Here is a 26,277-nt window from a genome sequence, read left to right on the forward strand (position 1 = left end):
AAGGTGAATTTGATCTTTGAATTTTTTTTTTAACACACTTTTATTAGGTCGGGTTGTATGTATGTATGCATGTATGTATGTATGTATGTATGTATGTATGTATGTATGCATGTAACGGAATCTTTGAGCTTAATTTTCACTGGCTTCTAAAAATCTGATCGTCTTGAAATTTTGCACACCTATCAAGACCGACGACAATGCAATAATTTGATAAAAGTTTTCCATTATCCTTATTAGGATTGCCAGGATTAATATTTTCTTTTTTTACCTGTGGGCAAGAAGTAAGGTGAATTTGGTTGTAAAATGAAAAAAATCTTTTTTTATTCTTGTAAATCAGTTTCTCAGGCTCCCTACACGAAATAAGTTCTTCATCCCGATTACTTCTTTATCACGGCCGATAACTGCATAGCTTTAGACTCACAGTCGATAAGAAAGGAATTAAATATAACACGAATATATCGAATCATTTATTCACTGACTGCAATGATAACAATAATTTTCATTCATAATAAACAAAAAATAGTTTAAAGAAACTAAAAAACACGCTTTTTTGCTAATCGAACTAAAAAGTAGAAAATAAAAAATAGTTTAAAAAAACTAAAAAACACGCTTTTATTGCTAATCGAACTAAAAAGTAGAAAATAAATTTTAATGACAAAGAGACCTATAATGAAGTAATAGCAAATCGAACGATCAGTCATAGTCAATTACCTCAGAATAGAATTATAACAAAAATTAAGATACAAATAGAGTAATTCAAATTAGAGTTAAAAGCGTGGGATGCATTTTGCTTCACTTTCATAACCCTCTGTACATAGGTAGTTGCCAATAGAATGATTGTAATATTTACTATATCAAGCATCCCACGCTTTTAACTCTAATTTGAATTACTCTATTTGTATCTTAATTTTTGTTATAATTCTATTCTGAGGTAGTTGACTATGACTGATCGTTCGATTTGCTATTACTTCATTATAGGTCTCTTTGTCATTAAAATTTATTTTCTACTTTTTAGTTCGATTAGCAATAAAAGCGTGTTTTTTAGTTTTTTTAAACTATTTTTTATTAATAAGTATTTCTCGAGTTCCCTCAAAGCATTTGGGTTGTAAGAAAACTGACTTCACTAAAGTTCCTGCTGTATCATGCTATACCTGCTGTAATTTGAGACCCCGTAAATCCAGCCACGTTTGTGTGCAACGGTACCGATAATTAATCATTGCGCTGCCCCGGATTTGACGAGGTTTCGGTTTCGCAAGTAACTCCTCATTATGCGCAGTAGGTATACCGGAATTTGGAAGTTTGCTCTAAGGCGGCTAATATGCCCTCTCATCTTCCGCTCTTGAAAGCGTTCCTTACATCTAAGGTGGCAAGGAGGACTATGCTTCTGGACTATGCTCTGTTGCGCTGCTCCTACGCTGTTTACAATCTTGCTGGTAGTACCGGCGTTATTTATGGCCAGTAGAGGCTTGATCAGTCTTTCAAGAAGCTTTCCTGCTGTGTATTATAAGAAAAGCGCTTATGTATAAGAAAACAATGTTTATAATGAAGGATTTTCTTATACCAATATAAAGATTCTTCATGTGGCGCAAAAAGAATTATCGAATTTTGTTTTTAGAATTTTTTTTATTAAGAAAATTATATTGAGTGATGGACAGGGTGATCAATTTTGCGTCTCCTTGAACAACAGTTCAAGCCTGTATAAGAAAATTTTGATTGAGTATGTAACCTAAGACCAAAATGAAGAAAAAGTTTTTTTCTAATAGAAGTTGCACCTGGGCAGGCAATGGCAAATCTCCGATAGTATTTCTGCCATGAAAATGTTCCTCATAAAAAAATATTTATCGGAGTCGTCTTGAAACTGTAGGTCCCAGACGATGAGTTTATAAGAGAGGATATTTCTTATATATGTACCAGGTACATTGTACCTACATAAGTATGATAGTTTTGATGAAAGAAAGAAGGCATCCGTGCCATTTTCGACTTCCTTACATGCAATAACAACTATACGAACAATTTTCCTTTGTTACTACTAGGAACCACGGAGTATATACTTATATATATATATATGATACTACTACACTGTATATAACAAAGGGTGGGTAAATTTCAAGGGCCGATGTTGAATGTGAACCACACCTAAATGTCAACGACGCCGTTGGATTTCTTTCTTTGGGGTTATTTCAAAGAAAAGGTGTACGCCGATAAGCTAGCAACAACTCAAGAGCTAAAGTATGAGATAATTCGGCACATTAACGGTATAGAACCTCAATTATGCCTCAGCGTTATCGAACATTTGGACCATCGGATGGAGGTGTGCCGCCGAGACCGCGGCGGCCATTTGACCGATATTTTGTTCCATACGTAATTGAGCTATACTAATATTAGAGAGAATGACAATAATTTCCTAAAAAAATTTTATTTTATTCAAAATCAACACCGACCCTTGAAACTTAACCACCCTTTATATAATAATAATTCGTTCTTCGAGGGTATCCTTATTAACAATTTCCCAGGCTACCCAATTCTTACAATTAAGACAACAAATATGAGCTGAAAAACTAATAGTGAGACTCAATATGTAAAGAGTTGTTGTTGTAGTGTGACATTGAGAAAGAGATTGCTTTAAATAATATCACTGAAGAAAATATGAGTAAGGGAGCATTCTTAATTTGCGTGAAGAAAAGATATGAGAATAAAAATAGGAGAGATAAGGGGAGTGTGTGTAAGGAAGTGTGTGTTGTTGGTAGTGGAAGTATGGGTATGAGACTGTATGTATGCATACCTCAATTTTTTTTAATTTTCCAGCTGATTTAATTTCAAATTTAAACTTCATACTCTGCCTTAATCAAAACTCGCAAATATTTAAAAATCGTCATTAGCTACATAGGTCTTACAAACTTTCCAAGTTGCTTATCGAAAAGTTTGCTTATAAAACGCAGTGCTTTTCACTTTCGCTTTTTCCCAATTGAATAACAACATAAGTATGTATGTATTGCATATGACACATTGCCCATCACCACATCCAGTTTAGACCAGTTCCTACATTAACGTGTATAAATTGGCTTACCTTTAGAGTTGAAGTATGATAAAAACAAAAACAAAAAAAAGTAAAAACAAAAAATTTTAATAAAAAATACCAATTAATTAGGCGGCGCCTTCTTTTTCACTTTCTTCGGCAACCTGTTAGGGTATTAACCACTTTTCATGCTACACACATATACATACATACATTTGCATATATATTTATATTTTCACATGCATTTATATATTCAACTGCAGTTGACTTTTTTCGCCGTATTTGTATTATTCGTAAAAAACATCGCAGTCATCATCATCGCCAGCAGCTTCACATGCATTTCACGCACAAATTATGTAATAAAAGTCAATATAAATTACATACCTACATACATATGTACATATGCACCCAATTGACTCTTCGCCCAATAGCAGTAGCAACACCAACAACACTAGCAAGAAGAGCACGAGAAGGAGAAGGAAGAAGCGTTAAGCGGGCACCTGTTACTCGCTGATTAACTCACAGCGCTTCAATACAGTTATGCATTTTAAAGCCAACGCCACATGAAACTTCGTGACACGTTCGCTGCCAATTTATATGCGCAAATAGTCAAGTTAAGAGATATTACCTAAATATTTACGCTCGCATTGTCTGGGGGAAAGTTTGGTGAAATGTCTATACCTTGCTAACGGGCTGCATATACACATACACACGTACATATGTACTTATGTGTGCATTTTTTGTTATCTTCACGCAACCGAATATAAAAATGAACAATTTTTCGTTGACTTTGGTTTTAAGTATTAATATTGCTTATTAGTATTTTTATTAACCTACTTACTTGGAGTTTGCGATTTTACGATTCATAGCAGTTTTTGGTGTTGCCGAACATTTTGTGCGATTTGATATTTAACTGGGTTTTGGTTTATGATGGTTTAAGAAAAAGTTTCAATGTACACTCACACATCCATGTATTTATGCACACATAGTACTAGTTCGGAATTCACAGAGAGAACGTGTGAATCTCGGTGAAGCACCAAAATTAAGAAAAAATATTTTTCTAATAGCGGTCGCCCCTCGGCAGGTAATGGCAAACCTCTGAGTGTATTTCTGCCATGAAAAAGCTCCTCATAAAAATATCTGCCGTTCGGAGTCGGCTTGAAACTGTAGGTCCCTCCATTTGTGGGACAACATCAAGACGCATACTACAAATAGGAGGAGGAGCTCGGCAAACACCCCAAAAAGGGAGTACGCGCCAATTATATGTATATATATATAGTATTCAGTCACCTGGAATATATCCGAAATTTCCAATGCGAGTAGTTGGGCCTAAAATCCGCAGGACATTAAACTTTTTGAAAGTAAATATATGGCCCGACATCAATTATCAATTGACTTATCGAGTTTCACAATAGGCGACTTGAGTAAATTTATAAACGATTTAAAACTGATTTGTGTTTCGGATTTAACTTTAATTTAGAAAAACATGGTGGCGCAATATTAATCAAAAAATTTTGTTTTTGATTTTTATTAAATGAAAATGAAAATCTTTATTTGACCTTTACGCACTCCACTCCTTGTCTGTTTCGTATTCTCCAGCTTTCTATGCTATTTCACAAGTATCAAATATGATTGACATATGACGCCGGCCGTTTACGACGTACAGCATCTCTCAAACGCTTCAAAATGGATAAATAATATTCTTTATTGACTGCCTGGCCCGATGGAAAGTACTCATGGTGCACTACGCCTTGGCAATCGAAGAAAACAGTCAACACCACCTTCCCGGTACTTTTTGATCATAGGGTATAACTTCCAACGGCGCGAAATTTATAAAGTTTATAAAGGATATCTAATGGAAAAAGTATTTCGGAAGCTTTTGTGCGGTTTGGAGAAAGGCGACACCTCCCACCCTGACTATAGAGAGGAGGGAAAAGCTCATAGGGATCTATGCTGGGACAATCTACCAGATTTTAAAACCTCCAAGGCATTTCTGGGTTTCTCTAACCGAAAAAGCTAATAAAGATTGCATGAACTCTTAGATAAGTACAGCAACTTAACACAGGGCGGAATTTGGCGGCACTTTGTATTTGCATTTCTAAACTGGTTTTGTATGGGGAACTTTTTCATGACAGAAATACATTCGAAGGTTTGCCGTTTCCTACTGAGGAGCGAATGCTATTGGAAAACCCTTTTTCAATTTTTTACCCATTCGGCTACGGCGTCCGCCATCAATTCTTTAAGTAAACAGAAATATATAGTTCCACGCTTATAAATTCTTAAATGGTAATTGAGATACTCTCAAGAGCTCTAATAAATTTTAAAACTTATTCCTTCAATTTAATCTATTAAATTCAAAAATAATATGTCGCTAGACTGGTTTTGTTTATTTAACATTTTTACATATAAACAAACATTAACTTAACGCAATTGCAAATATTAGCGTCGAGTAACGATTGCCGTCATTACCGGAAATATTAACCAAAAATGGAATTACTCAGGCATAAATACAGCTAGGCACCATTGAATTATCAACCAATAGTGGACTTAAGAAAACAACTACCCAGAAATCAATCAGTAAACAGCTCAATGTTAATAAAATCTAAATGATACAACAAAAGCTCATTACCAAATAAGATCATGGAAGTATAACAAGTTTTTTATGATCTCAAGCGAGTTTCAATCATATACGAAATTATTATAATTAAGTAAAAAATTGTAAGAATTACATAAAGTAATAAGAAGAAATTTGTGAATTGTGAGTCATATGCGCACATATATTTACTTATACGTATATGTAATATATATATATATATACATATATATATGTATATATGTATGTAAGTACATACTCAGTGTTGTAAGTAGTATAAATGCCATTTAGCAGCAAAGAAGTTTTTTACCTGTTGACGTTCGAGTAGGTGGCTGCTTGCAAATTCTTTCTTGTTCTAATTTATTGAAAATCAGCCATAACGCAACAGTTAAATTGAGCGATTGTGCTACGACCATTGTAAAATTCTATGAGCAAGATATCAATCAGTTGATTGTCAAAATTTTGCAAAGGAGTGCCGCACACAACATTCAGCAACACAACACGTCGAAAAATACCAAAAATACCAAAAAGGCTATAAATGTTATAAAGAACAAATGGAAATTCTAAAATCTAAATTGATATGCATAATCATCGTTAATTCGGATATTTTAGATAAGCTCACCACATTTACTTTAGAACCAATTTTAGTTTTCATTTATTCTCATGTCATCCTATATCCAACGGCTGTACTTTTCACCCTGTCAGAGACCTGCTTTTTACTACGCACTCTTAATTTTGGTTTTACCACCTTCTCTCTCTTTTCTCAATGCTTTGCTTACAGCAGCTTCTAACTCATGATGGAAAGAATAATGAGATGGCGCCTATCGTGGTCCCGTTACTTTGCGCTCAGCGAATTTGACAACTAGTTACGTGATTTTAGCTCCAGTATGGCCATATTACCATTTTCGTAACCTGATTTAGCTTTTTTTTTTTGTTATTTTTATTATTTTTTGTCTCGGAGTTTTAGTTCTTTCTTCATGACATTTTTCTAGCTGTTCTAATTAAAACGTCATGTTTATAATTTTTTAAAATATACATTTTCTAAGAATTAGTTAAATAATTCACTCAGTTTTATTTAGCTTTACTTTTTTTTAGCATCTGGTGGCATTGCCCGCGATTGCCGGTGTTGTTGGTGTTCTTCTGCTTTCGGCAGTCAAATCTCTCTCTCGCTACTGCAGAGTTGCCTAGCTTTGGATATAAAAACGCACTTAAATGCCCATTTAAAGAAAATAACCCAACAAATTTTTATTGAATCACTTAAAGAACTTTGTATGCGTGACAAATTGTCTTTAAAATGTGCGTATTTTTAAATAAATGTGTTATGCTTATGTACAATTTAATTTATGAGTTTTTTTTGTTAAGCGAGACTCTTTTGTTAAGGGAACGACTTATTTGCTTTATTTGAAGTTATGTAACTAGATAAGGTACCCTTTTTGTAAAAATGTCAGTATGGTTTCTTTAGTATTTTCTGGTATTTTGTTGTTTATTTTTACAATGAATATAACTCTTAATGTCCTATGTCTCACTAAGGATTGATGACCGGAAGAAACGATTACACCTCTATGGTCTTAATTCGCATTCAATAAATTCAAAGGCTTTTTAAAATGTGTAAAAAGGTTTTCAATCTTAAGAAAAGTTGAGAGAGGGGCATTTAATATTTTTGCATAACCTTAAATGGAGCCAAAAATTAAATTTGTACTTTCAAATTATCAAATTTTATAAGAGTAAAAAAATTTTCATTAGCACTAAAATTTTCTCAGAGTGACCTTTTTTAACCTTTTTTTGTTTAATAATATAGTTTGTTTTTTAACTTAAAGTTGCGGTAGCTTTAAATTAAAAAAAAAGAAACAAACACGAAACTTCGCGTTTTGGGTATAAAAAAGCATTAAATTTATTGTGAAAAGCAAATGGTTGGCAATACTGCACAACTCAGCAAACGTGACGTTACGTACGCTCTGATGGGCGCAATCTTCTTTCTATCATTCTTGCTTCTAACTCATATTGTTTGTTAAACTAACGGAAATTTAGATTTCATGTAAAATCCGAGTTTCGCTGTTGTTGTTATACCTAAATTGTTGCATTTTAAATGCCATATTAACAATAAGGATATTTTCTTGTCAGCTCACTTAAATAAGGAAGCCGCAAACATTGAACTGAATAAAAAAATAACCCTTTTTTGTTGATAATTTAATAATTGATAAGTTTTTTTTAACAATTCAAGTGCAGAATATTTTAACAATATGCTTTTTAAGATTTCTATCAAAATACCAAATGTAAAACATCTTCATGATTCTGAGAAGGTCCAGATCAACCTGTACCATAAGGAGGGCTATTCAAATCGAGAATATTGGGCGAAGATTCGACACATTGGTGCCAATTTCAAATCTGCTTAAAGTACAAAGAATACTCGTTTAGACAGCAATATTGCATTCGGACAAGAGTGGGACAGGGGCAGACTCTCTCCACCTCCTACTCGTTCCTGCAGCTGCGACAGATGTAATTTGAGGGAAATTCCATACGTTTCTCAGTTGTTCACATTAGGCAGTACCTGGTGCTGATACCAACTACCGTACTAATGAAGGGCCGGACTCGTTTGATGAGAGACCTAGTTCTGTGTTCATTTCTTCCGGGTTAGGTTAGGTTGAAGCGGTTGTCCACTGTGAGACACACTCAGGCTCATAGCCCATTGTGATGCCGCATGGGGAACTTGTCCTTATCTCTCCTAAAACCAGTGTGTACTTTTAAACAATTTTATAAGATCCTCAATTCCGGATTGTCTACCCAAATGGCGAGAGTACGTCTATACAGAGGAGGACAGTGATAACGAAGGTCCCGGACCGTCTCTTCCTCGTCCAGACAACTTCTGCTGAAATGTGTTTCCACACTTATTCTCTGGACGCGTCTACAGATTATGCAAGGCTCCGTTAATAACTGAAATCGGTGTATTAGGACTGGGCCTATTTCTTCTTAGTAGAAGCTCCGTGCGTTTAGCATTGGGAGTTGGCCACAGCTGTCGTGCGAATTTGCAAGTGGCTTCATTACGCCATCTTTCATTCGCTACTCTTACAATTTCTTCGCGGAAACGTAGTTTATATGTTTGCAAGGGTATACCTATATCAATCTATGTACTCATCGGTCAATTTGGTGCCCATTTTCGCTAGTTCATCGGCTCTGCAGTTCCCCTCAATGTCACAATGGCCAGGAGCCCATGTATCGCTTCACCATAGCATCGCCATCAGTTCAGCCTGAAAGACACTACAGTAGTCGGGAAGCCGAGAACTGAAGGAGATCCCCAGATGTTCGGAATATACAGCTGTGCCCACCGTGCCCCCGAGCTTTGAGCCGTCTGTGTATACATGGATCAACTCGCCACTCTTCCCTCGAGGATAGGAGGGTCGTGAACGTTGTAATAGCAAGTATAGGCGGGACTGTATAGTCCACCTGTCCGGGAAGCTCCAACGTGCCATTCAGGATTTATTTTTATTTATTTATTTTTATTTTTATTTCTTTTATTTAGTGTTTGACCATTTACTTAAAGTACTCAGCCTTATGGCCGCACTGTGCGCAATGTATCTTCCCTGCAGGTCTACCGAATTTCTTCTAGGTTAAAACTATATACATAGTTATTGAGCGCCGTGGTCGATCGAATGTTGGCGTGCGCGATGTAGACCTGATTTTGAGCAAAGGGATGCCCACATATTGGGTAGAATTGTGTCATTTAAGATCAGTTCCCTTCCTAGTCAGCAGATCCGCTATGCAATTTCCAGGGTTGTCTCTGTGTGCTCAAAAAATTGTTTGTTCTTGGAGCGAAAACACGCTTCGATATCCCTTTTTATAGCTTCTTTTGAGGAGTAGTTCTTGTTACTCATACGGGATTGAAGTCCACGGAAAAGGTGATAATAAGGTGCAATATCCGAGCTCGTTCAGCTTGCCTAATGTTTACCTTGCGGTATGAGGTCTTGCGTTGTCGTGGTGAAACAAAACTTTGCGTCTATTCACTAAAGACGGTCGATTTTTGTTAAGTGCCTCATTCATGTTTGATAGCTGATGGGAATAATAATCAGCAGTTATCGTCTGGTTTGATTCCAGAAGTTTATAATAAACAATACGGGCCATATCCCACCAAATGGAATCTTCTTGGGGTGAAGGCCATCTCTAGGGGCCGGTTGTGGTGTTTCATCTTTATCTAACCATTGGCGTTTGCGAACAGGATTATTGTAAAGGACCCATTTTTCATCACCAGTAACGATTCGGTTCAAAAAACTTTCATTTCCAAGCCGTTGCAGCAGCTGAGAACACACATTCACTCTCTGCTGAAGGTTGACGGAAAGTCTATGCGGAACCCATTTTCCCAGCTTTGAAACCTTTCCCAATTGAACCAGGTGCCTGTGAACTGTTCCATGCGATGAATTTAACCTCTGAGCTAACATATCGACTGTCAAATTATGCTCAGCTTCCACGAGATCGAGCAAAGCGTCGGAGTTAAAGACTTCAGGACGAACTTCGAAATTTTGAAAACCACTTTTGCGCAGTCCATACACTCACGGTGTCCTCTCCGTGAACAGTGTTTATTTCTGCAGCAAAGTTGTTGCATTTTTACTACTTTTATAAAAAAAAAATAAAAAATATATCTCTTATACGCTTTCGAAGATTCCATTTTATTTTTTAACAACACGTGCTTCTATCCGCGATTAAAATCACTTGTTGAATGCACAATATATCAAAGAAAATATAAATATATCCGTTATCTTCCGCGAATAATTTTTTGTATGCAAAAATCGTACAAAAGTGAAATTATGGGTAAAATACGCACGAACTTATGGACTGACCTGATACTTTATCACTGCGTTCTTTGTCGGGCTCATTTTGAAAAAAAACGCATTCGGCAAGGTTTTTGCTGTTAGTTGCCGGAAGGCACTAGCTGCTCACCATTTATTTTAGCGGAACGTGTCATTGGAGTTACCCTGCTTTATTGGAAGAGAGTGTACGAGAGTTTGTTATCATTTATATTTTGCTAAGTTACAAAAATAAAAATACATGTAAATCCAAACAAGCAATCGAAAGAGTGTCCCAATTCAAAAAGGCCGTTATAGCGAAATGCGGCATAAAGAGAGGCCGTTACAGCGACAAATGGATGTATGCACTATTTTTACAAACTATCAACCAGCTTTGCTATTTCTTTGCTGCGCTCTGAAATTCTTCACTTAACATTCTACTTAAATATTCATTCATGTAAATTGCTTGGCCTCTCAAATATTTTCTCGACAAGAAGCGTCAATTTTCATTGTGATAATGGGAATGCTAATTTTTCATAGAAGCAAACAATCAACACTGCATAACGATATGCATATGTGAAAATACTGAACTAATGTGTGTTATTTGCCTATATACATACATACGTATCGCACGTATGTGTATATGCATGTTCATAAGTGTGTTTGTTGGCAAATACTCGCATGAATAGAGAGGAGCTTCAAAGTATCAGTGATGTTGTTGTTGCTGCCTTTTGAGTCGCCCAATGTTGCTGTTTATGATGTGCTGCTGCTGATACTATCTATCGCACTGACTACCTCACTGGTTGTTGACGAATTTGCTTGTCTTATTTGCTTGTCTTGTTTGCACTTGCTATATTTCTAAATTTTCATTTGCATATGTACCGTATGTGCCCTGTAGGGAAAAATACTAGTTGTGAGCTAGAATACTACCAGTTCGTGTTCTACCTTTTTCCATGTTAGCAAGTGGTATTTTTAACACGGCGGGATCTTATGAAATGCCAATCATCCAGCTATGCATCAGCAAAATACCAGTTCATACTAACCAAACAAATTCTAGTCAATATATTTTTTAAATAATCAGTTAAAATTTAAAAGAACACCCATTCCATTCCATTCCAACATTTCAAAATAATTTACTTCATCAAAAGTTCTTTCAGGTTCCCTTCGGCCGGCGGAGAGTGGTCGGTGTCTAAGTATGCGATAATGTAATATTATAATGTCCTGTTCCTCTTTCAAGAAGTAACTGGACAAAAAATATCAGGTAGGGAATTTCGCAGACCATTGACAGAAATAGACTGACACAGCAAGTTGATGAACAAATACCACTTCGGGAGCGAAAAATTGCTCATAAATTATAGAAAAAGTAAGGAGACGTCTGTTCTGGTTGTTATGATGAAAATTCAATATTATTTGGGCCTAAGAAAGCCAAAAATGTAACAAAAAAATTGTAACATTTCGTTTACATTTGTAAATTCTAGCTACACTTTTGCTTAGAATGCTTGAATAAAGCTCATTAAAAGTATGTTTGACTACATTCATTCAGGTTACATTTAGTTTTTAACTTTAATACTGTCGGTTACACGACGGTTCCCAAGGATCGGGGTCGCACTCAACGTGTTAAACGTACAAGTATTAATCCAAGCTTATACTATCAATAAATCCTAAACAAAAATTTAAATAAATTCTAAAAAAAAAATTAGAAAAAAAAATAATAATAAAAAAATAAAGTTACACTTTACTAATATGAATAAAATTAAAGGTAGTTAAACTTCGGATTCATATTCCGGTGTTCGGTTACTGCAAGGATTTTTCTGCGATGGCACTTTTTTGGAAAAATCGTTTTTTATTCGATTGAAGTGCTTTTCTTAATTGCATTGTGGTTCAGTGGCGCTGGTGAATCTTATTATAGATTCTGAAAAAAAAAAATTAATTATACAATATAAATATAAAAATTAATACATATTTACATTTATGTTGATATTATTACCCAAAAGAGCTGCATACAAATTTCCGGCTATGCTGCCATTCATTATTATGCCGATTATAAACGCGTTTTTAAGATTTTTTTCCCATAGAATTCTGAAACATACTCTTTTTTGCACAAATATGTCAAAGATAAACTTAATATTTCACACTGTATTTGTTTTGGTATCCGAAGGTAATACGGGCCATCATAGTACCATTTTCCCGCATCACATTTTCATTCATATTATTTAAATTTTTAAAGAATAGAAAAGAGGAAAAGAAGATTTAATCGCCACTTCCGTAGAATCTTATCGAACCAATTTTCTGTATTTATTTGTTGTTCTGCCGGCGCCGACATTACTGAAGTCTAAGCATAATTATTTTTTTTTTATGTTTTAAAGCTTGAAATGAGTTAGTGTAATAATATTATTAATCCGTACCTCTAATCTTACTGACTTGTGATGCGAGGTTACAAATAAAGATTGACTTTTCCCTGCGTGGCATTCACAAAAATGTATGTATGTACATAGGCTTGAGCGGCATATTGAAAATTTCTGCACTATGTCTTAATTAATGCATACCCAGCAGAGGAATTTAGAAGTACCCAACTGGTGAGTGTTTATGCTCTTTTCCATAAAAACAACTGGGGAGCTTTACTAAGCGATGCCTTAAAAAGGGCCAAATGTCCCCTTCTATCACTTTTATCGTTCGGATCTAGCAGTAAATGTGGTTGATAGTTCAAGGCAGTGTTGAATTCAACGAATTATTAGCATGAGAATTAGAACTATTATAAATTCAGTAATTTACATTTTATTAAAAATTCAAATGTGACACAATAAATAACTTACTTTTCTTTTACTTGAATCATCACATCATCTTCCAGCCTGACTCGAGCCAACAACTACGGCGTTAGAAGCAGTAGCCATCACACGACGCCACGGTCATTATGTGTTAGAAGGGTAATTGGTAACATACAATTTTCATTTCGGATAGCGTTCTAAGCGATTTTGGAAGAGTTTAATAAAGCGCACCAATCGTTTCTCTCAGGTGCTAACCGACGCCATTTGGATACACCAAATGAAGCTAAGTCCTTCTGGAATACTTTCAAAGCCAAGCGTTTGTATTCAATCGAACGATTGACCTATCTAACGCAGTCACTTGATTTTTATACGCAGAACTACGTATAAGTACATATAGGGTTTGATTGAAAAGTAATGAGTTTTCCCACGCGGAGCGTCTGCCAAGCGATCAACCGAATCGGCTGGTGGGGGAGAATGATCGTTGGACTTTCTCCTTCCGCTAGAAACCGGCCCAAGTTCGCTGCCCAAGCTTCTGCACCAAACTTCTGTAGTGTTATATTAGTTCACTTTTACACTGGTTAAATTTGTGTGCAGGAATAGTTCCAAATAGACGAAATCATGCCAGTTGTGAAGCAGAAGTTTGGTTCTCTGCTCAGGATGTTCCTACTAGATATATAAAAATACTTGAACCAATTTGTGCTAAGGTGCGCTCCATAATCATAACACAACCCTAATTTTTCAAAGTATTTTAATTTATAGATGTCAGAGTAAAATAAAAGTTTGACACATCGATTAAAGTAACAGAAGTTATCTGTTTTACAGGATTTATATATATATATATATACATATATATATAATTGGCACGTACACCAATTTTTGGGTGTTTGGCCGAGCTCCTCCTCTTATTTGTTTTTTTATGTTGTATTTTTTAGCATAAACGTATTTCCAGGCGTAACAAAATGATAAGACACTGTTTAATTAAAGTGATCGTTTAACAAAAGTTTATTTCTTTCGAATTTTTTTTTCCTGTCGTCTAAGATATTTTAGTATTTTATGGAAGCACCATTTGCTTTACCTACACAAAACAACCGTTTTTCATCGATTTTGCTAACTTTTTAAGTAAATTTATCTTATGTATGTATATCTAGAGAAGCCTATTATGCCTTAATTGCCGCTTTAAGATCGTTGGTGTTGTCAAATTGGCGATGGTTGGCGTAAACTCTTCTGACTAATATACCACAAATGTTTTCTATTGGGTTTAGATCCGTAGAACAAGCCGGCCAGTCTATGGTTTCTATGGAACAATTGGCCAAATACTGCCTTGTTTCCCGGCTTACGTGGATTCGGCTGTTGTCTTGCTGAAAAACGAAGGGCACTTCCCGATTATCCTGAATAGAAGGAAGGAGATTGTTAGGAAAATAACAGGGGCTCTTGCGCAAATCTCTCCAATAATTTAAAAAGCCATCGGGTCCATCAAGGTTCCATTTTTTTTTTCATCCGAAAATATAATATTAAAAAAAAATAATAAGAAATTGAACAACATTAAAAATATTCCAAATATCTTACTGTGCCCCAGTTGGTGCCTAGGTGTCTTGTGATGTGGCATAAAATGGGGTCCTATTCTTATTTTTGATAATTTTAAATGATTGCACCTCTGTAATGTGCACCAAACTGTTGTTTCTGAAACCTTATTTTGACCTCCGACGGGCTTCAAAATGTTGTAATTCTCAGGATTCCGTAAACATTTTCGGATAACACAACGACGTCTGCCTGTTTTTGTTTTTGCAATTAATTTGATTGACAAGCCTGAATCCTTGTAGGCCAAAATTTTTCTGCGCTCCTCTTGTGATATTATTGAACCCCCCGCCATCTTAGGTTAAATTTAATAAAATTATAATTAAAGTCATCCAAAATAACAATCAGCACCTTCTATCTCTTCTGAAGCTTATTTTCGACTAGTGTCTTATCATTATGAAACGCCGAAAAGACTAACAAAAGTGTAGCTTCTTGGAAAAAGGCAACGGTTCTTCAAAATAGAGTGAGCTTTCGCACCAGAAACAGTTGATGGAAGTCTTATGAGGTGTCTTACGATTATGAAACGCACCTTATTTATGCTGTTCAATCATAATTGTCTCAGGAATATTTTCCTTTTCTAGGCACATTGTCTAAATTTTTGTAAATAAAATTGCAGACAATTTATACATTTATGATTCCATATCCGGTAATTTGGTGTACATAGAGAGGCGCGTACTCATACGCAATGTTGTAAGCATTCCGGTGATTTGTATAAATTATTTTAGTATAAAACAATGAAAGTGACAAAAATGAATTATGCCGAAAATAAGAATTTTTTATTGTTTGCTTTTCATATTCATGTCACAAATGCATTTGGTAATTAAAAACTTTATGCATTGCAAAAGTTTTAAAAACTAGAATACAAAATAATGGATTATTTTACACGAAAATGCCTACGAGTGGCATAAAAAATGCTCAAATATTCCTAATTTATGCCCTTACGCCGCTTCATTCGCGCCTCTAAAACAATAATAAAAAAAAAACTACCTAAGAATTTAATGCTAGAAATAAAATAATATAAAAATTAGGCATTCTATGTATGTCAGCTAATATTATATTTAGTTTTTTTATAAATTTTACTTCTATCGATACATTCTCTTTTACAAACTTATTTAATTATTTGTTTTTAATATCCAACAAATACTTGGCTATAATTTCGCCAGTCTTCACACTTAGCCCGCTGTCAAGAAGCCATTATTATTTTAATTATTTCTGTTCATTGAAGCCGTTATGTGAACACGAGTGCCGACATACTCGTAAAAGCTGTTGGTGGCTCGTATGCCACTCACATGCCTTGTTTCACCGCATGGCAGCGACCGCAGAAAGCGCAAAGTGCAAAAGGCGCAGTGTAATAACTTTTCTACTGAAATTGATTTTCTTAGCTGCCAAGAGAAATCTCATGGTGTAGTAGCATGTGTGTATGTATATTCAATCACATACAAATATATACTCCACTTGAAGAAAAGTATGCTATGCTATGCTGTGCTATGCTATGCTATGGCATTCTTCCATTAGAATAAAGAACAACGTTTGGTTTTGTTATTTTCCCATCAGCGGGGATCGAATGGAACAGATCGCATTGTATCTGATCGATTTATTCGACAGAGCAATAACAAACGAACTGGCTGCCAGTCAGTTACAAATGTCAGACAGCGATGTGTACTCTTTGCACCATTCAAAAGAGGAAATATTTTCTATGGCGTGCGCAAGGAAAAATTAGAATAACTGTCATATCTGACACGTAAAATTTACCGTTGTTTGCGATATGTCTTATAATTAAACTGTCTTACTTTTGACGTGCTGCATATGGCGAATGTGCGAGTAGAAGAAAATAGAAAACGACGATTTCTTGTGTCACATGAAAAGTGGCTTCTATAAACTTAGCGCTTGCACTCGTTGTTTGCTCGAACTGCTTCTTCTATTTGTAGTGTACCTCTGGAAGTTTTTCTTCAAGTGGAGAGATCTATAGTTTTATGCCGATTCCGAAGGGATGATGGTTTTTCATGAGGAACTCTTTCATGACCGTAATACACTCGGAGGTTTGCCATTGTTCGCCGATGGACGACCACTGTTAGAAAAAAACCGAAATACCGGATCGGTACCGTAATGGGTTACGAGTCTGAGTGTGTCGCATAGTGGACAGGCGCTACAATTTAACCTAACTTAACTCCCATGCAGCATTGGTAGAACGCTTTCGCCCATTGTCCTCGTAAAAAATTCTCTAAATCTTCAAATTAGCGAACGGATTTCTGTTTTAAAAATATCCATTTATCCATACTCTCCTGGATGAAATGCAAATTTCCAACTTTTGGACTGATGTTTGTGATTTTTTGCACTGAATTCTTGGTCGGGGGTTTTGACGAGTTAACTTGTCTATCTGAACCGAAAATATTAAATTTTGTGATCGTAAATTTTTTCAGAAGTCAAACTCTTGAAATTCGAAATATGTATGTAGCAAATTCTTTGCTTAGTTGCCTTCTGTGTCACCGTTCTGCTCTATCCAGAAGTAGACTCGCCATTTAGCGTAGACAATCCTTTAATGAATTGGAAGATCTCGGTTCTGTCGAAATTAAGGATCTTACAAAATTTTTGAAAAGTACACATTGGTTTTAGGAGGGATAAAGACAAGTTCCCCACGCGGCATCACAATGGGCCATGAGCCTGAGTGTGTCCCACAGTGGACAACCGCTTTAATCTAACCTAACCTTGCTTAGTATTATATATTTTTTTTTTTTTTGCAGAACTGACTTTTTACGGGTAATCCGCATATTTAAATCATTTTTTTAGGGAACATAATTCGAAATAACTGCGCATAATTTCGGATCATCGATTATTTTGGTTTTGCTGGGTTTCGCTTTATTTGTACACTGTTTTTGATATTAAATTATTTTATTCTTTAGCAATATCTCGGTAACTGTTTCTGTAATTATGTAGAGATATTATAATGCAATATTCCTTTCTTCTGTAGTGGTGTGAATTTCAAACTTTTGAAACGAATCTACAAGAACTGATATATGGAAGAAAAGTGCCTAGACAACAACAATGGATTTTTAAATGTTTACTGGAAGCTTCATATATATATCAAATTATACTCGTATATATTCACAAATTATTAGGTGAGCAACTAAGTTCTCGCTGTTTGTCAATAGATGCCGCCAGCAGTGTGTGCTGGTCGATTCTAACATAGCCTAACGTCATAAACCAAGCTTAGACATATGGCAAACAAACGGCTTCGACACATTAGTGATTTTGTTTTGGTATCATAGACTTTTGGTTTTGTGAAAGTGTCTGATTTTGTGCCGAATAATCGTTATTTGCGGGAGTGTTGATTTTCCTCTTTTATTCGAAAAAAACGGCGGCTGAAGCGCAAAAAGTTTATGGAGATGCTGTTTTAAGTGAAACAACGTGCCGAGATTGGTTCCGTCGTTTTAGCGACGGTGATTTTAATGTTGACGACCGTCCTCGTGAAGGAAGGCCAAAACCTTCGAATACGCTAAATTAGAGGCATTGCTCAATGAGTATCCGTGTCAAACGCAAGCAGAGCTTGCTTCAGTATTAAGAGTTTCCCGCAATCCATTTCCAAGCGATTGCATGCTTTGGGAATGATTCAGAAACAGGAGACTTGGGCTTCTTATGAGTTAAAACCAAGGGATGTTGAACGTCGTTTTTTCGCCTGTGAATAACTGTTCCAGCGGCAAAACAAGAATATTTTTCTTCATCGCATCGTGACGGGTGATGAAAAATGGATTAATTACAGCAATCCAAAGAAAAGAAAGTCGTGGGGACTGTCCGGTCATGCTTCTACGTCGTCACCTCGGCCGAATATTACGCTGCGCTTGGTGGGACCAAGTTGGTGTTACGTATTATGAACTGTTAAGATTAAGCAAAACCATTACTGGGGATCGGTATCGACTTCAAGTGATGCGATTGAGCCGAGCACTGCCCGAGAAGCGGCCGCAATACGCGGAGAGGCATGAAAAAGTCATTCTACAGCATGACAACGCTCGGCCTCACCCGTTAAAACCTACCCGGAAGGACTGAAATGGGAAATCCTACCCCACCCGCCATATTCTCCAGATATTGCGCCGTCCGATTATCATTTGTTCCGTTCGATGGCACTTGGTCTTGCTGACCAGATGGGAAAAGTAGTAGCCAGCGATGGGCAATACTTTCAATGATTCACTTGTAACCATTTTTTCAGAATCAAGTTGCTTTTCATAAAAAAAAAAACAGCGAAAACTTAGTTGCACACCTAATACATACATACATATTTCCATAATCCAAGTTCCTGTATTTTTGACATCAGCTTGAATTTATTATTGATTCTATATATTGCTTATGTAACTACTAACTCCATTAATCAATAACAAAAAAATAATAAATAAAAATAAACAAAAAATTGGTTAAAATGTTTTGTTTGTTTTGCCGTATATGAAAGAAATAATGAAGTGTGTAATTTTCACTGTGACCAATTGCACAAAGTTAAACCAATTGACAAGAGCGTAAGCTGCTAAATTTGGCAATTCGTTTTACTTCAATTCGTTGAAAAATTGTCAAATACTCATCAAAAGCGTATACTATTTTATTACTATATGTTATAGCTTGTATACGTAAGAAGAAAAGCGAAATAAAAATAAAAATTTCTAACGAATTTAATCCGATTTGCGCGTTGAATTGTTCTCAGCACTTTCGGTTTCTCATAAAAGCATCGGCTTTTTATGTGTTGCAATTAACTATTTCATAATTCTAATTTTCTTTGAGCATTTTTTTCGTTTATTTTGGGAGTTTGCGTAATTCTGTTCATTGTATTTTTTCCGTTCCTTGTTTCTTACAGCAACTACTTGTTTTCGACTCTTTAATCATTTTAATTAAATTAAACCATTTTAAATAATTAAATTTGATATTATCTTGTATTATGTAGGTTTTATTTATATGTTCAAACATGAAATATGTTTAGTCATTATTGTCCACATCATGCGTTCCAAGTTGTTCAGTTCAGTTGTTGACCATTTTACTATGCGAAAACTATACGAAATTACAGGTATTGCAAATGACTTGATAGCTCTGATCTGGTTATTGCCATTCAGGGTTGTCTTGCAAAGTACGTGGAGGCGTCTTTTGTACTCGTGTTCGCTTTGGTATTGTCATCTACACCCGGTTCAACATTTATGACTTTGCCCTTTGCAATTTTTATTTTTCGGCATTTATCCAATCCTATGGGTGTTCGGATACCTTTAGAGAAGCTAATTACGCATTCTATCAATTTTTCCAAACGTTTTCCTTTGCCAACTTTACGTCATCTACATAAAAGAGATTGTTTGATAACTTTCCGGCATCACCATATTTTAATCCATTGTTTTATATGTTTTATATTATTTTATAGTTTATTTTAATTTAATTTATATTTTATTTGCTTTCATTTTATCTAATTTTTTATTTTGTTTTATGACATTTATTTTTTTATGTTGTATTTTTCATTTTTTGTTTATTTTACTTTAGTTTATTTGATCTTACGTAATAATTTAATAATTTTTTAATTTTATTTTATTTTTATATATACATATTTTATTTTTATATATACGTATTTTTATTACATTTAACTTTATTTGAGTTATTTTAATTTAATTTTATTTTTTCATGCCATCATTTGTATTTTTGTTTATTTTATTTAAGGCAACTAGCAGCAAAGTTTTATAAGCGCATTTGTTTTTATTTAAGTTTATTTTATTTTCATTTTATCTTATTGTATTTTGTGTTTTTTAAATTTTATTTTATATTTTATTTGGTTTAATTTAATTTTCTTTTTTATTTTGTTTTATGGTATCGTTTTTTTTATCTTGTAATATAGTATTTTGTTTTCATTTTGTATATATATTATTTTGCCTCATTTTATATATTACATTTCATTTCCGTTTTTATGATCTTATGTAATAATTTTTTTATTTTATTCAATTTAATTTTTTTTGTCTTATTTTTATTAATTTTTTATTTAATGTTTTCTTTACATTTATCTTAATTTGATTTGCTTGATTTATTTTCTTTTATTTTATTTTAAGTTTATTATCTCGTACTACTTAATTTTTTTATATTTCACTTGATTTCATTCAATTTCTTTTTTTATTTTGTTTTGTGTTTTTTTAAGTTTTTATGTCTCTGTTTTTTATATATTATTTCGTCTTATTTTATTTCATACTTTATTTCAATAAACTTTAATTGAAGTAAATAAATTTTAATGAATACTATTAAAAAAAAAAATGAAACAAAGTATGAAATATGACAAAATAAAATAATATACTGAAATATAATAAAATAAAAAATTATTACAGAAAATCAAATATAATTTTGTCGATATCGAATAAAACTTTCTGTAATAATTTTTTTATTATATTTCAATATATTGTATTATTTTATTTTGTCATATTTTATACTTTGTTTCATTTTTTTCTTTAATATTTTTCATTTAAATTTATTTTACTGCAATTAAATTTTTCCATGTAATTATTTTTGTCTAGTGCTTATTTTATTTCGTTTGGTTTATTGATATCTGATTTGATTTTGCTACATTATATTTAATTTTGTTTTATTTTGTACTTTATTTAATATTTTTTATTGCATTAATCCAAATGCAATGGATTTATTTCATTTTATTTTATTGGGTTTTACTTCATTACATTTTATTTTGTATTATTTTATACATTTTTTAATTTTATTAGAATCATTTTAGCTAATTTATTTTAATTTTATTTTATTTTTCACGTATTTTTGTCTTATTTTACATTATATATAGTTTTTTCATTACATTTAATTTGATTTGATTTTTTATATAATTACTTTTAATTATTGTTTATTTAACGTGCTTTTATTTTAATTAATTTTGTTTTAATTTCCTGAAGTGAAGAAAAATATTTAATTTTTTCACGTCATTATTATTTTTTATTGCTTAGTTTGAGCCACTTAATTCAATTTAATTTTTTCTTAAGATATATTTAATTCAATTTATTTCGTTTTGTCTTATTTTATATGTTATTTAATTTTTTCATTACATTTAATTTAATTTAAATTATTTTAATTTAATTAAATTTTTCTCCATAACTATTTTTGTCTATTTTATTTTATTTTGTCTGATTTTATACTTTGTTTAATTTTTTCACTGCATTTAATTTGATTTTATTTTTTATGTCATTTTTGTTTATTAATTAAATTTAATTTTAATAATTTAATTTAATTTATTTTTTTATGTAATTATCTAATTTATTATTATTATTATTTTATTTTTTACATAATTACTTTAATTATTGTTTATTTAACTTCCTTGTACTTAAATTAATATTGTTTTAATTTACTGAAGTGAAGAAAAATATTTAATTTTTTCATGTCATTATTAGTTTTTATTGTTTAAATTAATCCATTTACTTTAATTTTTTCATATTATATGTTTAATTTAATTTATTTCGTTTTGTCTTTTTTATATTTAATTTAATTTTTCCATTACATTTAATTCAATTTATTTTAATTTAATTTTTCTCCATAACTATTTTTGTTTATTTTATTTCATTTTATTTTATTTTGTCTGATTTTATACTTTATTTAATTTTTTCACTGCATTTAATTTGATTTTATATTTTATGTAATTCATTTTTTTTCTTATTGTATATTTAATTTAATTTTTTATGTAACTATTTTTATTTATTGTTTATTTTTTTCCCATTATTTTATTTTATTTTACTTCATTTTGTCTTTATTAAGTTAACTTAAGTTTTATTTTATTTAACTAATTTTTTTAATTAATTTCCCCACGCACATTCCATTTCAATGTACAATTACACCTTCATGCGTTGATGACAGCAACGTCTGCGTATGCGCGAATATCGCTAATGCCACTATTAACATTTCACAAAAATACCTTGTCGAAAATGCGCAACTCATCATGCCGCATTCGTTGGCCATTTAAAATATCATAAGCAAAAAAAAAAACAGTTTTAAAGCCTTGTGGCTAATTTTTTCCAGCGTCAGATTTGTTGTTGCTGTTGGCATTTTAAATGCGTTCATCGACGCAGCGTAGAGAAAGTTAGCTGGCTACTCGTTGAAAGCAAAGCAAAAGCCAAAAGCAAAAGTAACAAAAATCAACACTTATTCGTAAAAAAACTTTATCTACATATAGTATATAAAAGAGGGAAAACATTTAAAACTATAAATTCTTTTTTTTTTCTTTGTAAAATCCATTAAACAATGCGGGCACTGAGACTTAAGTGCAAAACGTATGTATGTATGTATATCTAAACGAAATGAAACAAAGAGGTAAAATAAAGAAAAATGATGTAGTCATCCACCGTCTCATTTATATACAATTTTTGTTTCTGTTTTTTTTTTTTAACTTTAGCTGCAAGTGAGATTATTCACATCCGTTTTTAGTAACGTCTCTGTGGAGGTGTTGAGGCGCCACGCCGATCAGCAGTCGCCTGTCGGCGTTCGGTTATTGTCATTGATTCGAACTCAAGTGAGCCACTGGTAAAAAAGAAAAATTATTCAAGTAATATTAAAAGCTAAACTAGACATTAAAGATGCTTTTCAAAACAACAAAAAAAAATGTCAAACGTCACACTAGTTTGCTTCAATACACATATTTACATTTAGCATATCTGTATGTATATGCACAGGTACATAGATATTTTTGAAATTTGTCGTTTATGTGGGATTTAGTAGCATAATAAGGAGACCTCGACATGCATTTTGGTTGATTGCGAATTTGAATAATTACAAATATCCATATACATATAAATATGCATGCATGTTTGTTTATATGCGTGCAAATATATAATATTTTTATTGCTGAGTAGGGCGCAAACGCCAAATATGTATGTTTAGCAAGTGGTTGAGAGTGTCGATGCATACATAAAACGTTTAGCATTACAAGTATGTTTGCACTTCAGTTCATATGTGTATGTATGTATGTATGCACCTATACATATGCACGTGTATCATGTCATGATGCTTTCAACTCCCACATGAAGGTAAATACACCATACCTAGCTGAGTACACACACACATATATAAGTAAACATATGAAAGTGTGTACGTGTGCTGCAGTGAATAAACAATTGTGATAACGACATAAGCGACACTTGATAGCCATCTTAATAAAATGAGTTTTAAATTACACGCAAACTTTTACGAGCGAATATAATGACACCATACATATGCATACACCCTAATATAGGTATGTACAACATAACACTTTGTTTACTCCAGCGGTTGCAATTATGGTTAGAGGACTGCGCTGGGAAAATGAGTTGGAACAATTTGTGTAACCTTGGATTTCATAAGGCCACTTTGACAATAACACATTTGTGTATGTGACAAGTTCATTTACGTACTATTGATATGTTGATACATATGTATATATACATAGATGTATATACATATGTGTATATGTATGCACATCAACATGCGCAACACAAATCGGGAGAAAAGCTCGGCCATCAACTAACAAAAGGATGTTCCCGTCTTGAACTTTTCCTACACATGGAGAGACCTACAGTTTTATGGCATCTCTGAGCAATCAATATATTTAGTATATATGTATATGTATATATAATTAGTACCCTTTTTAATCACAGCAAGATTCTCCTACAGGGACCGTCACTGCTCAAAACCAAGTCAGACTTCACAATTCCCGACATGAACTTCAACAAAGACTTTACATTGCGTTTTTGCCTACATTTCCACCGAGATCCAGACGGAGGAAAGGGGAGGTGATTGGTAGATTCGAAATCAAAATCTACACTGACGGTCCTAAAATGAACTGTGTTGTGGAAGCAGGTCTCTAATCGGAGCCACTCAAATTATCCAAATCAATTCGACTTTCTGTCTATGCCAGTGTGTTCCAGGCAGAACTATTAGCAATCAGAGAAAAATGCAAATCACTAAAAAACTACAAAGGAATTGGTGCTGGAGTAGCTAAATTTTCAGGCAGCCAAAAAGCTTTCGAGGCCTTAGATTCCAATTCCATTTCATCCAAACTAGTTTTATAGTGTAGAAAGGAACTAGAATTGCTTGGTTATTGGCTACAAATTACTCCGAGATGGGCTATTGGTCATAAAAATATAGAGGTTAATGAGATAGCAGATGAGCTAGCAAGAAAAGGTTCAGCACTAGACACAACAGAGGCAGTGGTAGTTGCTACCCCATTCAAGACAATAAAAACACTCATTGCTTCGCACTAATATTCTTTAGCCGAAGGATGGTGGAAGCAATTAACTATTGCACGTGCACCCCCCTTTTAGGATGCTCTCGTCCGTGCATCTCACATATTAATGCAACTCTTACAGATCATTAGAAGGTAGGGGTTCATCGGGCCAGACTCAACCTACCTTTCAATCCCATCCGTCGAAGCTGTCAGGCGGAGGCGGTGAAGGAATGCGATTGTCCAGGTCTTCGCTCTTTCGGTAAGCCTTTCGTACAGCAAGTTAATGAAATCTCAAACATAGAGATAAAATGTTTGCTGCTATACTTAGATCTCACGAAATAGATCTGATTAAAAAAAAAATAAAGATATCAGACGAAAGCAGGGGTTGGAAAATTCGGAGTATTTGAAAAGAAATATTCGACCATTCAACAACAACAACAACCTTTTTGAGTGTCTCGCCGAGCTCCTCCTCCTATTTGTGGTATGCATCTTGAAGCTGTTTCACAAATGGAGGATCCTACAGTTCACAAGCAACATGCTTAGACCAGTGCTTCCAAGCATAGGTAGGAATATGTTTTTGATTACATTTTGCATACTTTCTGAAAGGATGCTTTGAAAAGCAATGGAAATGGTGAAAATGAAAATAAAGCAGTGCAAAAAATATGCAACACTCGATTCAAAGTACGTTTTTATATTATCCACTACTCGCTTAGTGTCTGTCGAATCGAAAGCAACTACTATTTCCGACGTCGTCATCATGAAGAAATATGTGTTGGTCCAAAGCAGCTTTAAATGGCAACAGCTATTCTGCGTTGTATTTTAGGGCTGATATTATTTGCGCCTTTAATTCTGAACATGAGTTAAACAAAGACTTCGACAGTTTTGAATCGTTAATGGCAATAATAGCGCACATAGGTATGTACATTACTTCGCCCAGCGCTCGTGTACTAACCTCTCACCCGATTTGTTACTTTATTGAAAAAGTAATGAGCTAACATCGGGGGTTAGCAAATGCTCGTTCTTTTAAAAAAATGTTGCTCTGTCGCTCGAATTCTCTTCATCAACAATCTAATACTGATAGAAATATCGCTCTCTAAAAAGCCTCGGATTGATTTCTCCAAATTTTACGGAGTTCTTGGGTTTATTCAAATGTAAATATAGAATGATTTTAATGTCGAAAATGATATGAAAATAGTTCTAGTTCTCAAATAAGTGTCGCCATGTAGAAACGCGACCGCCGTAGTCGAATATGTTGGTGCGTGAGTACCATTCGGTAGAGCCCGGTCTAAGACACGAAATAATAGAAAATAGTTTTTTGCTAATGGCGGTCGCCTCTCGGCAGGAATCGGTTTAGAACTGTGGGTTCC

The 26,277-nt window shown here is 33.8% G+C and overlaps 1 protein-coding gene across 7 annotated transcripts in view; it reads left to right on the top strand.

Moving 5' to 3' along the window:
* Nucleotides 1-26,277, top strand: part of LOC128855135 (platelet binding protein GspB) — a 247,314-nt gene that overhangs the window by 13,871 nt on the left and 207,166 nt on the right. The window lies entirely within an intron of this gene.

The sequence above is a fragment of the Anastrepha ludens genome, chromosome 2 (genome assembly GCF_028408465.1).
Source record: "Anastrepha ludens isolate Willacy chromosome 2, idAnaLude1.1, whole genome shotgun sequence".
NCBI classification, from domain to species: domain Eukaryota; kingdom Metazoa; phylum Arthropoda; class Insecta; order Diptera; family Tephritidae; genus Anastrepha; species Anastrepha ludens.